Below are 17,037 nucleotides of genomic sequence, written 5' to 3' on the forward strand. Positions count from 1 at the left end.
AAATCACGAAAGGAATTGATTTAATGTCCAAGGCCTGATTTGGGGCGTCGTCCATGGTGTGCTTCGAATCACAAGATACAACAAACAATTATTGTAATATAGAGACAAGTTAATTTAATTATAGTCATAGCAGATGTGACCCAAGTGACATCGTCCACCACCAGATAAATCTCTTCTGGGAATGTGTAGAACTTTTTCACGCCCTATGTTTACTAAAAGATTTGATCACTTGTTTTAATATTAATTTATACATTAACGACAAGTCTGACATATATATCAAAAGCTATAATCAATATGTCATTCCAAACAATGTCCCAACATCATGTGGAAAACTTGCGTGGTTACGTTTCTCTATACATTCACGATAAGAGAGTAACCTAATATTGTTTTATACAGTATTGGTCTCATAATATAATCTTGCTTTTACATTAGTCATTTGTGTATAAAGTTACCAGACGTGAATAGCTCCACCTGTTGGGACACTCTCGGCAACTATACTAGACTCCGTGTTGTTTAACTCGTGTTGTAAGAAGCGTCATCCATGGGTTGAAAATCAAACCTGAACCAGAGGACTTACAGGGTTCACTCCAGCGGTTCATTCTGATTGCCGAGGACACGGATTTTTGAGGTGACTGTACCACACACACACACATTGAATAAAGTCCGTACACGACCAGCTTCAACTATTCTTAACAATTTAGTGACAAACACATAATTAAAAACTATTTAAATGTTTCATAAATTTATATGGTCCATCACTCTCAGGTTACGAGGGTGCCGGATTTGAGGATTTGTTCTGTTTGTTGTTTTTGTTTTTATCGTATTTTATTGTACAAGCGAAGAAATCCTAATAAATCCATCCAGGAAAGTAGTTTCGTAGTGGCGTCGCAAGTAGTGAGGCAGGTCAATTATGGTATTTGTGAACATTAGAAGGTTCCAGGTTTGTAAATTACTATTGATAATACAGTATACTATGTGACTAAATCACCAACAAAAGTGAGATACTAAGGAAGCCCCGAAGCAAGATATATACTGTAGAGTGTAGGAAGTCAAGATCTAGAATAAAACAGTCCCCCAATTGTTCTATTCGTTTTCTTATACTGTTATCCAATATGAAAATGGAAAACTCACGTATAACTATGTTTATACTAATCTAAAGTTTGTGTTGACACATTGAATAGGGAACAAAATATAGGTAAATATACATACATAGGAGAATAATGTAATGATAAAGAAAAAACATAAAAATGGGGATACATACATAGCATAAAAATTTGTTACACAATACACACTCTGGAGATACAGCTTCTCATATCAAAAAAGTTTCACATAGAGGAGATTGATCAAATGCTTACTCGACACCACTGAGATTTAACTTAGACTTCTCAAACTAGGACATAGATGAACGGATCCCATCCAACCGAAGGAATGATTTGTTTGACTTTAAACGAAAGAGTCATGTCCTACTCGCGAGAGACAGCAACATTCAAGGGATCCCGAATGAGCGGAGATATTCCCAAGAATACAATGCAATACGAAATGGTCCTTATGGGAGCACAACCAAACCAAAAAAAACTGTCTGTACTTATGGCATTTGCCATTTAGCAGAAATCGGTGCCATGCATCCATGCCTGACCCCGCCTAAAAGTCACGAACACTACTCCTATACACAACAAGACTAGCTAGGACTTGACTCACAAAACTTGAGAACTCACAACTGGTATCTTTACTCAAACTAGTCACAGATACCCATCAGATGGTTGCACAACTGCCAATCCATCTTCCAATCTCTATGTCGTTACTGAAAATTGACAATCCCTCTCCGGAAAAAAAAATCAAAAGAAAAAATCAAAAGAAAAAAAAATTCACAAACACCTACTTGCTCGCAAACATTCCCTTTGCACCACATGCCACACTCACATGGGCAAACAACATACTTACTTTCCACAACTTACTGATGCAAGGCAACAACACATTCTCTCACTTACCAGTTGTACTTCTCAATTGCAACACAAATATGCAAAACATCACTCTTCACCATGCACACCAACAACCAATGCATTCCCGTCAAGGTCTACAACCCTTTTAAAGAAATCTCGGCAACACTGATGCCAGTCTCTCACATAACTAGTAAGAGAGGCATTCCTTACTCTTCTTCCCTTCTACACCTTCCTGTCCATCAGGCCATTCACCTGATGCAACAACTGGTGGTGAGACCTGGGTGTCATTCCTGTGAATGAACACGTCTCCACCCACTTACTTCTCAACTGTACACATAAACTTATCGGACACAGGTTCCGAGCTGACTGCCCTGAACTGCTCCCTTGTGATGGCCATCATGCCTGGAGGTCACACAAACTCACTGTAACTACACAACACGGGCACAGTGCACACCTTCAAATGCAATCGGATTACTGCCTAACTGACCTTCAAATACACAAAAACACTAGAAATACTTTTCCAAATTACTGCACAGATTATTACTCACTCCCCTAGTGATAATAATGTATATGTGAACTTTTACTTTAGGTCTTCACTGAACAATACACAAGGAAAACATCACTGTACTCTTTTGTCACTTTTCAAGACTCACTGTGCAAACTCAAGGCAATTGCACTTACTATTGACAATCTCTGTATGGTGCAACACTGTATTAACTCTTCCCGAATTACACTGTACTCTAGAAAATCAACTAACTTTAAAAAGAACTAGAAATATTTCCACTACTGAGAGTCTTGCTCACAAAAAAATTGGTAATACATTACGAGACTGTCCCCTCGGTACTCAACAAGTATTCACTGTCTTTTCAATTGCACTGATTTTAACACTTATCATGTATAGAGGGAGGTTTCTCTCTCTCAAGCTGCCCCCCATTGTCTTACTCATACTTCTCTTGTCTTAGTTCCTTCAACTGTTCTTCCTTCTTACTTCAGTTCATTGGTTACTACATAACCTCAGTTCTTTTTGGTAGCACGGCGAGGGTCAGGGCACATGGGTATTGTAATTCTGATATCAAGGTCACTTGGACGGAAATAAAGGTGAAATACTGCAGGAAAATGAATACCCCCTAATATACTCTAAGAAAAGGTTTATTAATATGAAATCAAAGTACGGAAAAGATATCATTAACATACAACTCCCAGGTGCAACTCCTCGGCTTTACTCAACTGCAATTACTCAGATACTGTACTCTTACTACACACAACCTTACTGGTGTTACATTACATTACAGTTACCAGGACCAATTCCTTGGCTTTACTCACATTACATATAGACACATGACAACTCCTGGCTTCTCTTAACTGCCAATCCAAGTGGGTACCTCACTTCTCACACATTACTAGGTGCATTTCATTAACAGTTACCAGGATCACCTCCGTGGCTTTACTCATATTACAACTCCAATCAGATACATTACTTCTCACACCTTGCTGGTGGTACATGGCATTACAGTACATTACCAGGCAAACTTACATCTGATACCTTCTCACTGTTGTTAGTACATATGAGATGCACTCACAACACGTTAATACTGAAACCAACAACTTATACATGGGTTCACTACCCAACATGGGATAATTATATTACAGAATTATCCCCAAACATATACAACAGACACTGGACCATAACTGCCAGGAGTGCTCCAGGGTAGAACTCAACAACTGCCGACCGCTGTTGTGGTCGGTTGGACTCCGACACGTGGCGGGTCTGGGGTCCAGCCCCACGATGTTGATTTGCAGTAAGTTAATCATGTCGAATCAACAACATCGTCCATATATCGCTCACTGCTAGGTAGCCACCAGCTCCAGGGGCCAGTGGGGTGTTCAAAAAGCCACCCACTTGATCTGGGATACAACGGGAGAGGACGTCACGGTTGGGAGCATGGATGACTCAAACACAAACAAATCTTTCGTCTCGCAACGTCAGACGACATTTACTTTATATTACTTCTCACACTGGGTGAATGACAATTCCACTGTTACAACATGAACACTGATACTCACAAAATTGACTAAATCAAACTCAAAAATTATATCGGCGGGGGACACATGCTCCATACCTGAGGACAAGGTTGGAGGAGAGGGCGTCACAGGAAGCTCTCTCCTTCCCGCTCAGTGGAGTATAATAAGAATCCTCAGTTCTAAAACAGACCAGCCGTCAATGTGACCATGACATCATTCCCGTGACTCAGTTTCACCACTGGGAGTGAACCTTGTACAGTCACCCAAAAAAGTCCTGTCGCGAACTACGAACCCCGAGATTCAGACTCGTGAACCCGAATCAGTAGACACTGATACATTATTCTGTCCATAAATGTTTCGGATTCAAGTCTGAATCTCGGGGTTCATGGTTCGCGACAGGACTTTTTTGGGTGACTGTACCATACTTACAGTACACCCAAGAAATGAGCTGAAATTATAATCTTTAACCGGATGATTTTCAATGATAAGGTTCGATAGCTTGAATGACAGACAGCCCATTTCGTTTAGCTAGTTATTAGTGGTTACTGTCAGGTGATCCTTGACATGAAGTAGTACACCACCACCGCCTGCGTCTTTTCTGAATGGTGGATGATACCTTGGTAAATAAAGTTTCCTCTGCGAAACATCTTATCTACCACAGGACTCGCCAATTGCAACGATGTCTGATTGTTCTGTGGCTGCATTTATACTTAATATGGGTCAATTATGCGTTACGATTGACATTTCCTGGACAAGGCAATGAAATAAGGGACAACCCCGTATATACAGGGCGCCTGACGACCTTAGTTATGAAGCACGTGAATAACTTATGAGATTGAGAGGTTTAGAATAATTGTGCAATAAAAAGGCTTAAATGTGTATGGATACGTAGCTGAAATATAGGAAACATACATTGGGATATGAACCTAAAATAGTTACACTTTCCAGATAATTATAACACCATGCATTGGCTACACAAGTAACATGAATTATTTTTGGGTAAAAGCTTTGGAGGCCTCGCATACATATCGTCTGAATAAGTTACCCCCCAACACCATGTGAACAGAAAACGAAATAAAATTGATATATAGAAAAAGAAAACTTATGGGGATACTATGAAATTACATGTGAATTGGTAGTACTGTAATAACTTTTGGTCATAATTTTTATTTGTTCCTGTTGATGTAATAGTGTTTTACTAACATTATTAAGCGGTTAAATACTTTAGTTGTTGAAGTACAGTAATAACATTATAACAAAATAACATTACCATAGGAATTAAGTTAAGAATTAAATAGGAAACGCAAAGGAACTAGTGGATGAATGTACAGGTTAAGCTTAAATTGGAAAATAATATAACACTTACCTAAAGCTTATTGACCCAAAGAACAAGTTTAATGTAGACCAAAGTGATAAGAAGTAATAAGGAGAATTTCTGAAGTTAGTTTGTTCCAGGTACAAAAAAATTCTCGACGAAATGAAAACATTTTTGCAAGGCTAAACCAATTTGAAGTAAACACACACAAGCACATACACTCAAGACTACAACTACTAATAAGGCTGTGGTAGGTCTTGCTTGAGTTGGGTGAAGTTATGAGAAAATCCCTACTAGATGTCACCATTTATAGGACTACAACAACTGTGTAAATTGTCTTGATTCGATGTTTAGGCAGAATAGAATCTAGTCCTGTTCGTTCTGGCACTTGTAAACCTTCCTCTCTCACCTCTCCAATGCTTTGAATCTCGCTCACCTTTAACGAACTCTTGCTTCATTCACTTCTCTCCTTCCCCAAACACTTCCTCCCTCACTCACTCACTTACTCTCAAACTTTTAATCCCTCACCCATCTATTCCCTCCCAAACACTCCCTTCCTTACACCCTACCAAACAATCCTTTCCTTATACCCTACCAAACACTCTCTTACACCCTCCCAAACACTCCCTCCCTTACACCCTCCCAAACACTCCCTTCCTTACACCCTCCCAAACCCTCTCTTACACCCTACCAAACACTCCCTTCCTTACACCCTCCCAAACACTCCCTCCCTTACACCCTCCCAAACACTCCCTTACACCCTCCTTACACCCTATACACCCTCCCAAACACTCCCTCCCTTACACCCTCCCAAACACTCCCTTACACCCTCCTTACAATATAACCAATCACGTCAATATTTTAAAAGGTACGACATCCTACACTGCTGAGGATGTCCAGTTACGTGCGGTGTGTGTATGCCACCATACATAGTCATACCTCTTTTGTTATTATCGGTAAACTTGGGTTTAAGTGACGTGAAACCTGTCAGCATATTTGGTGTTCGGTTATTTAGCAAACAGTATTCCAGAATCGTTTGAGCACAGTGTCAAATCTGTGTTCAGCGTATCCTTGAGTTTGGTCATGCAGGAATTAGCGAACAACGGATAAATATGTGACATAATACACAAGTGATAAAACATATGACTTTACTCCCTCTCCTATTCATACAGTGTGCCTCTAAATACGAATTATATGAATTTCGTGAAAATTTTCGGATTCTTTTATTTCCTGTTATATTCTGTTTGTATTTTCAATGGACTTGTCTCTGTAAACAAGATTGTTTCCTGTTTACTTCGCAAATATGAATTTAGTAGAGACATCTTACAATGGTATGATGCAAAACTACCAAAATGATATACAGGCCTAAACGCATCCGACGTTTACATTAAATTGGATTAGATACTGTTAGTTACCGCTGTAGTAAAGGCGTTTTCTGTGTCAGGTCGTGGTGGTAGCTGGCAGTGGCACACACCGGGGCGTGCGCTAGTCAGTCAGTTGTGGTATAACCAAGGCTGGGGAGGGGAGTGTGCAATGGTGCCCGACCCAACTTCTCACTGAAACGACAGTGAGACAAACTTTTGTAGTATAGTTACCTATCATTTGCGAATACTGTAACTCTGATAGACTTTAAGTCAAATGTCCGAGTGATAGCCAAGGATTACCTGTAACAGGCTATAGATAACGAATTATTTACTAAATAGACCACATTTATATCATAGTTGCTTGGCGATAAGTTTTGGAGTTCGTGCATATAACTAATATATATATATATATATATAGTATATATATATATATATATATATATATATATATATATATATATATATATATATATATATATATATATATATATATATATATATATATATATATATATATATATATATATATATATATATATATATATATATATATATATATATATATATATATATATATCTTTTGTCATTCATTGTAGGTTCAAGCACCAGACGATTCAAAGGTAAGTCACTGAAAACAAAAGTGAATAGCTAGTAGAAGACAAAGTGAAGGAGAGAGAAAGAGATAGACGGTTAGCAAGGCAGGACAGGGAGCGCTGGGTCACCCTCCGTTAGTTTCACACCATTACCCCAGCCACCCCCCCTACCTCACCCACACCCCACCGCCTCATGTTAATGGTGCCCATACTTGACGCAACACTCACCACACCTCGAGACAGACTTACTATAGATGTGGGAATAAATGGACATTGAGGACGAGAGAAGAAATGTAAGGCGTCTCAATACAATAAACCAACAGGTGTGTCAGTCCACTAGTTAAGATGAACAGTTAAATGTCAACAAAACAAGTCGACATAATCAACTGTCAACTACCTTGCAATAAACAACACAACACAATTTAGTAAAACCCCAAACCATTTTAACACAAACGTCACCAAATATCCTTAAATATAATCTCTTCCTCCCCATAAGGTCCACTATTGCCCATCATGTTTACGTCCAATAAGAATGTGGGGAATATAAATCACTGAGCGTGTGACTTTCATGCCCAGTTATTCATAATCTGCTTGATATGACTTTTTTTTTTTTATCGTTTCGCCAAATTATTTATTTTTTTTATTCGACGTAGTGAAATTATTATAGGTTCTTATATTAATATCGTTGACACAAATTGGGAATACCAGAATTTTGTGCCTGGTATTAATTGGCATTTTTAATAGGACGTATTTTTTTTTTGTGTGTTTTCAGTTGATTCCATCAGGGTCAAGGTGGCACATAGCCATTATCAATTCTCTCTCTCTCTCCCTCTCTCTCTCTCTCTCTCTCTCTCTCTCTCTCTCTCTCTCTCTCTCTCTCTCTCTCTCTCTCTCTCTCCTGGTGGTCTCCAGGTTGCTGTTAGCCACCCTTATGCATAATGTAATTCCCATCAACAATTCTATCGACGCTCACATCAGGTCACTTGCCCATACTCTTACCTTGACTACCTCTCTCACTTTCCTTCCTGTCTCTCACATTCTCCCTCACCCTTAGTCTCGCTGGCTTTATACTCTCACACTCTTTCCCTTCCCTTCCCTTCCCTTCCCTTCCCTTCCCTTCCCTTCCCTTCCCTCCCTCCCCCCTCATTTCCTTTCCCTTCTTAACCCTCACCCTCTCACTTCTCTTCCTCGTTTTCACAATCTCTTCCCTTCCTTCCTTCTCAAATATCTTACTTATTCCATATTTCTAACTATCACACCTTTTCCTTTCTGATTGTTTTACTCTTAAGTCTCATTCTACTGCTCTACCCATTCTACTCCCTTGCTCTCATTTTCTGCTACTCTATATCTCCTCTCCTAAAATTCACTCTTCCTCTTCCTCACTTTCTCCCTCTTCCCTCCGCCTCCTCTTCTCTCTCTTATTTTAAATCTCCTTCCCTTAATCATTCCTCTCACTATCCCTTCCTAAATCTCCTCCTCCTAATATTTCTGGATTCTTTTACTCTCCCTCCCTCCCTCCCTCCCTCTCCCCCCGTCCCTCACCCCCCCTTCCTCCCTCCCTCCCACTTAAGGTTGACTGAGTAGTGCCTATTAGATGTACTTATGCACCTTAATTAAACCTTCTTTCGCTTTTATGGTTAACTGCTCTAATATACCTGTTCTCTCAAGGTGAGTCAGGGTACCGGCACCCATCTAGCACTCACCTGAGTCGTTCTCGAAGATCAAATAGTTGTCTTTAGCCTGTCTCCGAGTTCAAACAGGATCGCAGTGGTTAATACTGGTATGGAACAGGTTTGGTGCAGGTGTGGTACGTCTGGTTTGGTTCATAGTGTTACGGTCTGGTCATCGTTCACAACACATGCACTCTCGGTCTTTCTTCCTCCCAACCTCTTCACTCTTAACACACTCGGTCTTGGCTCTGTTTGTCTGTCTGTCCTCTAATGTAGGTCCAACCCCACTTCTGTGCTTTATGCATTCTCTTCGCCTTCTTTATTCTCCTCTTTATTTATCCTCTTTATTTATCTTTTCCTTAACCATATTCATTTTCTTCCCCCTGTCCTCTTTATTATCCAGCAATTATATCTATTTCCTGTACCATAACAATACACTCAAGTACTGTATGTAGTCAATCTCGTCCCCAGGTCTTTAGGTTTAATTATTCTGACATGATGACCTTCGTTCTCAATAGTGTCTGTCATTCTTATTAGTGGATTACTGGAATGAATTTAACCTTTCATGTTCTGGTATTATATGTCAACCTTCCTCTGTGTGTGTGTGTGTTTGTGTCCTTTCATCATTGTCTACAACTCACTCTTAAGGGACAATAATCAAAGGGCTTTTCTGGTATATGTACTTTACTGTCCATTACATAAGACAAACATGAATGTGTTTACCTTTTCATGGAGTAGAAGCTCTCTATCCCCCGCTACGGTGAGGGCTGGTGATATTGTACACACACACACACACACACACACACACACACACACACACACCCATCTCCCTGCAAATTGACCCACTCTAGTGACCACTGTTTCCACTTGTGTAGTTTGTAGTTAGGGTGAGATTTTAGAGTAACTTTTATTTTTCCTTGTATCCTCCCAGCGTATGTACAAAAAGGGGCGGCAAGGGAAGTGGTGTATTGATTATAGCACCTGCGTGTTCAGTATGTACCACCTTCTTACCCAAGTTTGTTTACGGGATTACTTAAACTAGGTCTGCCCAGCTTAGAAAAGATCAATTGTGTAGGCCTCTTGATACGCTTTCGTGGATTACCTGATTAGATTAACAAGCTAATCTTTGTGCAGCGGTGGGGCTTGTGAATATAGGCAACTACTTATGGTTATTAATCTTTTTCTGTGAGTGTAATTGACATTTTCCTTCTTCCTTGGTAAACATGCTATTGAAATTGGCCACTACTGCAAATTACTTCTCCTTCCCGTTAGTTGTTGCTTCAGAAAAATCCATTGTAAATTTAGACTAAACCGAAACGCGTACGTAATCCTTTTAAGGGTTTATTCATACCACTAAAAATTCATCCATTCCACGTCAGAATTCTGAAATCAAAATCACGTTCCACTCAAAAGATTATACAACAAGTTTCCAGCAACTAATTGAATTGGACAGCCTTTTAGAATGGAACTTTATATACCTTCCCCCACACAGTACGTGCTCGACCACCTCATCCCAAACTGGCCACTGGAACGCATCATGATTTTAATGTTACAACAACAACGACCCAATAATTTACTCCACTCTTCTATTAACAATTTCCAGAGCCAATCACCACGAACTGAGTCTGAGTCTAGGTGTTGGTAAGACGTACATTGGGATTTAAGACAGAATTTCACAGATACAGGGCCATCGAACTGAAAGGTCAGATTTTAAATATTTACGAAACAAAAACTGATTATTCTTTCTATACAACCTTACACTTCTGGTCTGGAAAAAAATTAGGAATATTCTGGAAGGCAACGAGACGGAAGGTTTACTATAGAAGCCTCGAGGCCAAGAGTCTGTCATGCCACAAGTTGATAACATTACAAGAGGTGATTAAGTTGATGTTTAATGATGTGATTAAGTAGAGAATCACATCGCCAGAATGTTGTTGTACACAGGATAATTTTGTTCTTATTATCCAGTAAAGGCATCCATTGAACTGCATGGATAACATAGACCTGGATAACATAGACCTGGATAACACAGACCTGGATAACATAGACCTGGATAACCTAGACCTGGATAACATAGACCTGGATAACCTAGACCTGGATAACATAGACCTGGATAACATAGACCTGGATAACATGGACCTGGATAACATGGACCTGGATAACATGGACCTGGATAACATGGACCTGGATAACATAGACCTGGATAACATAGACCTGGATAACCTACATAACAAGAGAAAAATATATAATACCAGACGACTAATCCCAAATAACCTCCATTTTCGTTGATTTACAAAACTGTATGTGTTTGCCTGTCAGGGGTCGGCTGCATTTACATAACTAATGGCATTACCGAAAACGGGAAATCGGTAAAAAAACAAAAGAAAAACAAAAACAACATTACCAGAAAGGATCATTGTCAATAGGAGTCAAGTCCTCATTGGGTCTCTTGACAAATATATCAAAAGCTTCACCAAATACTCAGGAATACATCAAGTGTACCTAAGAGAGCATTATTTAAGTCTTATATTTACCCAAAGTTTAGATATATTTTCCGTTTTCTGATTGTTTATCTTCCCATAAGACATAAATCATGTAGTTGTATCTTACATTATTGTTTATTGTTGATTATGTTTAATGACGAGACTAATTACACTTGGACTTAGAAGGAAAAATTAAAAGAACCTTGGGTAACCTAACCTGGTCTTTGTACTGTACTGGGTAATTATTTCACCAACAATGGCTTACGGAGGCGAAGTATCGTAGAGGGTTCAGAGTGAGGAAGGGTGGTAAGATATCAAATGATTAGTTCTGTTTTATTACACATAGATAACAATAACAATCAATGAGTAAGATAGACAGAATAACATTTACTTATACGATGCGAGAGTACAAGGAAAGCTTTACTTGTTTTCCTGTGTCGTGGTAAGAATAAAGAAGCTTCCATTGCTGAGGCTCCAGACTAACATACGACACACAGACCTGAAAGTTGGAAAAAAAAATAAAGATAAGACTGAGAAATGAGACCAGAGATCACCTGCCCTGAGGGAAGAGGGGGAAGGGGTGGGGAAGAGTAAGACTAAAGAGAGAAAGAGTTTGAAGCTCGAGGCATTAGGTAATAAGATGTGGAAAAGGCGCTTGGGAGAATGATTAGCTGAGAGTAGACTGAGTAGGTATGTGGAAGGAGAAGGAGGGAGAGATCTTAGGGACGGAAGACAAATTTTAGAGAGAGAGAGAGAGAGAGAGAGAGAGAGAGAGAGAGAGACGTACAGTATATACATATCAGGTCATGAAGGAAATCAATCCCTAGGTCACAGATAATCCGTTATAACTTGGTGAAGGGGAAGGCGGCTCTTACAATAGTCCTGGATCATATTGGCTACTGTCCCGTTATGCACCACGGTGAAGAGAAAGGTGTTCGTCTCTTCATGGCTGATAACAAAAACACATATCTCCCCGAATCTCTCTATTTTTACATCGTATTTTTTTCTCATTATACTCAGCCATGATTTACAACACTAGTATCATCTTGAGTATATAAAGTTACAGTAAGAATAAAGAAACCTGGATATTTTTTTAATGTCTCCCCTAGACCGCTGAATCAACTCTAACATTTCATAACTCTTCATAAACCCTCCTCCCTCTCCTCCTACTCACTGTGATATGCGTCTCTCTTCTTTATGTTGTTGCTCTGTTGGTTTCATCATCCATCATCTCTTTCGGTAGCATCCTATATACCTCTCCCTCCTCTGCCTCTTCCTACGCTGCCGCCATGTTTATCTTATCTCTTCACTGGATACTTCTTTCGTTTTATCCCCGCTAGGATAAGAAGTTTTAAAGGGTGGATGGATATATCAGTCGTATTTTCTGTCTGTTCGTCTGTCTATGTTTGTCCGTCTTGGTATATATTGTATCATGTTCTTGTCTTTGTAGAGTGTGTTGGAGACTCGAGTAATTAAATAATTAGGTCATTTTTCTCAGTCATGGGATGCAATGGTTCTCAGTCTTAGTTATTTATCAAAGGATCCATATTTTTTTTTCCATGAGTTGAACTTTTTTTTGTTTTACTTTTCTTTGTGTCTCATTATTTTTTTCCTATGTTCTCTCAGTAGCTTCTTTAGACTTGTCCCGCTAACAGCTATATATTATCGGTTAATCTCTCTCTCTCTCTCTCTCTCTCTCTCTTTCTTTATAAGCGGGTCTAATAGGAGAGAATTTTATTATATAGGTCAGGCTGGAAACACGATGATCCCTTAGCGGTATGAACACGCCCGAGAGTCGTCATTGTGGAGTCAATATGATGAACAGGTTCGCAGTGGATGGTTCGGTAGATGAGCACCTGATGTGTTGGTAGATGAACAGTGGACTCGTGAATACACACACACACACACACACACACACACACACACACACACTAATTCCCTCCTCCTCCTCCTCCTCCTCTCTTCCTTCTCCCTCTTCCTCCTCCTCTTCCACCTCCTCCCCCTCTTCTTCCCCTTCCTCCTCCTCTTCCTCCCTAGGCCATTGTCCACCTGTATAAAGTATCCACCAGACCTTAGCCATAATAGATGAAAGACCACTGGGAGGAACTTGAAGGACCTACCTGAGAACTTCCAGCCCTAGAAACACCTGTAGGTTGATGAGTGGATGGGTAGCTAAGTGGTGGTAGACAGGTAGATGAAGAGCCAGGTGGTAGAAATCAGGGTAGATGAAGAGACAGATGATAGTAGATGGGTAGATGAGGAACTAGATGGTAGTAGACGAATGGAAGTGTCCCACATAGCTCATGATGGCCCTGGTTAACTTATCATCGGACCAACCCCCCATTCCCTCTTCCCCTCTTCCACCCTTTCTACCACTACTCCACCCCCTCCCCGGATTGTACTAACAGCTGTAATGGAGCAATTTCTTCCTTCGTCGCAAATCTTAACTTAATGCTTTATGAGTGGGGCCAGGGAGGAGGAGGAGGGAGATTGTAATGGGGAGGAAGAGGAGGAAAAGGGGGTTGTAATAGGAAGAGTGGGAAAGGAGAGAAGGTTGGAGGAGGAGGAACAAGTAAACGAGAAGGTAAAGAAGCAATAACGAAGATAAAGGAGAAAGAGAAAGAGAGACCGATAATAAACATGACTCAACAAAAAACTCGGGACGTATTACCAAAAATAAATTATTAGCTCCGAACTTGTGGTCAAAAGTCGACGATTTGTTAATTAAGCGACGGTGTTGTTCCCAGAACTTGGTGGACAAAGTTGGTGAATAAAAGCGAAAGATAGTGATTATTTACAACTGAATTTTCTCACGAAGCTGTGTGTCTCATGAGTTGCCATAATATGTCAGGGTTGTCATATTGTGAGTTATGGTATTTCCTGGTTTCTATATTGAGGATTGTAATGTTGTGTTACGGTTGCCATACGATTGTTGGCAGGGTTGTCATAAGGGAAGGTGTCATATTTTGTAAGGGTTGCCATACTGGGATTTACCATGTTGCGTTAGGTTTTCTCGTTTGAGTTGTCTAGGTATATCAGGGTTGCCATGTAATATCATACTTGCCATGTTGGGTCACTCATGAGTCACCAGGGATGCTATATTGTGTCAGTCATTTTGAGCAGTCACGTATCAATCATGAAAAGTTGCCATGTGGTGTCAGCTTGCCAGAGGTGCCACACTTACCGCCAGCTGTCAAGGTTAAGGTGAAGCAGGTCTCTCTCTCTCTCTCTCTCTCTCGCTGGGGTTCGAAGCCTTGACACGGGGACATAGTGACTAAGCTGCACGCGTCATTCCCTCACAATACACTATTGTTTACTGCGTGTGAATAATAATGATGATGAAGATGAAAAGATATGTTTTAATGTGTGGTTATTGTCTGGCGTGGCGTAGGTGGGTGGTGGTGGGTGGGTCGTGGGTGGCTTTGAGTGGTGCGTGGGTCATGGGTAGGCCGTAGCTGATGCATGAGATGTGGGTGTGCAATGGTGGGGAGGGGAGGTAGTGGGTGAGGCATGGAGGACAGTGGGTGAGATTTTGAGGGCAGTGGGTGATAGGAAGTGGATGGAATAAGCCAATTGTGTACCCACGAACACTCTGTTGTGCATGGTGGACGAGGAACAATAACAAAGCTGCGTCGTCAGGGAGACTCGGCATTGCTATTCGTTAACTAACACCGCAGGAGCAAGGTAGTGTCGTGAGGGCAAGACCTTAATCCATGAGCTTGGTGCTGAGATGTTGTTCTGAGTTCTCATTTACATTTGGAGTCAAGTGAATTCTACTAGTGATGGCCACATGCTCGTCAGGTGATGGCCACATTGTCAGGTGATGGCCACATTGTCAGGTGATGGCCACATTGTCAGGTGATGGCCACATTGTCAGGTGATGGCCACATTGTCTGGTGATGGCCACATTGCCTGGTGATGGCCACATCGTCAGGTGATGGCCACACAATCGCCCGTACCGTAAAACATAAAGCCAACTCTCGGTCAGCAGAGAGTGAAGATAACTTTTAGGTTCAGTAATATCACCGAGCAATACTGATGGTCGTGACAGCTGTAAATGGCTCAAAACTTTTTGCCGCAGTTGGTAGCCACTGTTAAAAGTATTTCACGTGGGAACAGTTTTACAATTTTATTTATTTATTTATTTTTTTATTTATTGTGTTCTATTTACTTATACTGAACGGGTTGAGTGAGGATGCCTTACTGTGATAACACCTTGTAACTTCGGTCATTAAATATGGTTAGGTTATCTGAGTCATTAGGAGACAGAGTAAAGCGGAACGTAGAATAATATGACATTGTCTGTCTGTCTATCTTTTGGTTGATATCGGAAACGTAAGCTATGGGGAGAAGGGCTCTAATCGATTTTAGAGTCACTGGGCCAAAGTTCAGTGTCATTGATGCAGACACTTTAACCTGAACTTCCAATACCAATAGCTAGGTACCTTGCTTGTAGGGAGATAAGTGTCGTTTTGGGGGTCCTGAGATCAATATTAATTTCATTGTTGTTAAAATCTTGGTTTCTGAGCAATGCCTTGGGTGTGTCTCAACGGATTAACACATTACCTGTTTTTTTTCATTATTGTTTTAATCTATTTAAATGAGATATAATAATTCCTGTAAGTAAAGAAAGTGCAAAGAGAAGATCGCGACAAGGAGTATGAATGGTGGAGGATTGGTGGGAAGTGTTACCTGGGCAGCGGCTCTGGTCCAGGCTGCGACACCTAACATATAAACCCTTGCTCCTGGTTCACTGTGTGTGTTTCCAAATCAGTACTACGACACACATTACAGTATATATGATCCTCGATATAAATTGCTATATTGCCTTGTGTACATTAACTCTTTATTATATTAGTTCTGGTACATACATAAATTACTATGAGTACATTTAGTATACGTGTATTCATTTTATCCATATCATACAATTTACACATAACATTACAGTAAACAAAGTATACATGCTCTGTCATCATCCATACAGTCAGCCCTTCACATCAGCCGTATTACACTCCCACCCATTCTTTTTTAAGTCTTCTGAGCTCCCAGTGGGATCCTTGTAAATCCGATGAGAGAATATTACTCTTGTTGGTGTGTTTGTGAGGCGGGTTGGGTGTCGCAGCTGAAAAATAACCTCTCTTGTTTACTGTGTCTTCCCTCCAGAGACATCACACACGTATTGTTTTGTTCAGTTCCTTTTGCTTTGTTTTTTGTCTTCACCTTTTGTATTTATTTTTTGCTCTTTTGGAACGTATTTGTTTTTCTTTAATCTAATTGTGTGTTTTTCCTTTTATTTAGTAATATTAGTTTTATTATTATTATTATTAGTAGTAGTAGTAGTAGCAGTAGTTTGTAGTATTAGAAGTATTAGTAGTATTAGTAGTAGAGAAGGTGTGGCTATTGGGGGAAGCTGGGGGCCATTAAACAAATAAAAATAAAATAGTAGTAGTATTAGTATGATAACTACATTATCATTATTATCACGATTCAATCTTTTATCACTCGTATTGAAAGTGGCGTTCCATAAGCCTGACTGTCTATTCTGGCTCGGTATGCAAGTCAGGTATAAACTTATCTACATATTTTGTGTCGTTGGTTCAGACTGTATAAGTGCATGGATTATTTCTCACATTATATAACACGTAGAGTC

This window comes from Homarus americanus, unplaced genomic scaffold (assembly GCF_018991925.1).
Source record: "Homarus americanus isolate GMGI-L3 unplaced genomic scaffold, GMGI_Hamer_2.0 scaffold32929, whole genome shotgun sequence".
NCBI lineage: Eukaryota > Metazoa > Arthropoda > Malacostraca > Decapoda > Nephropidae > Homarus > Homarus americanus.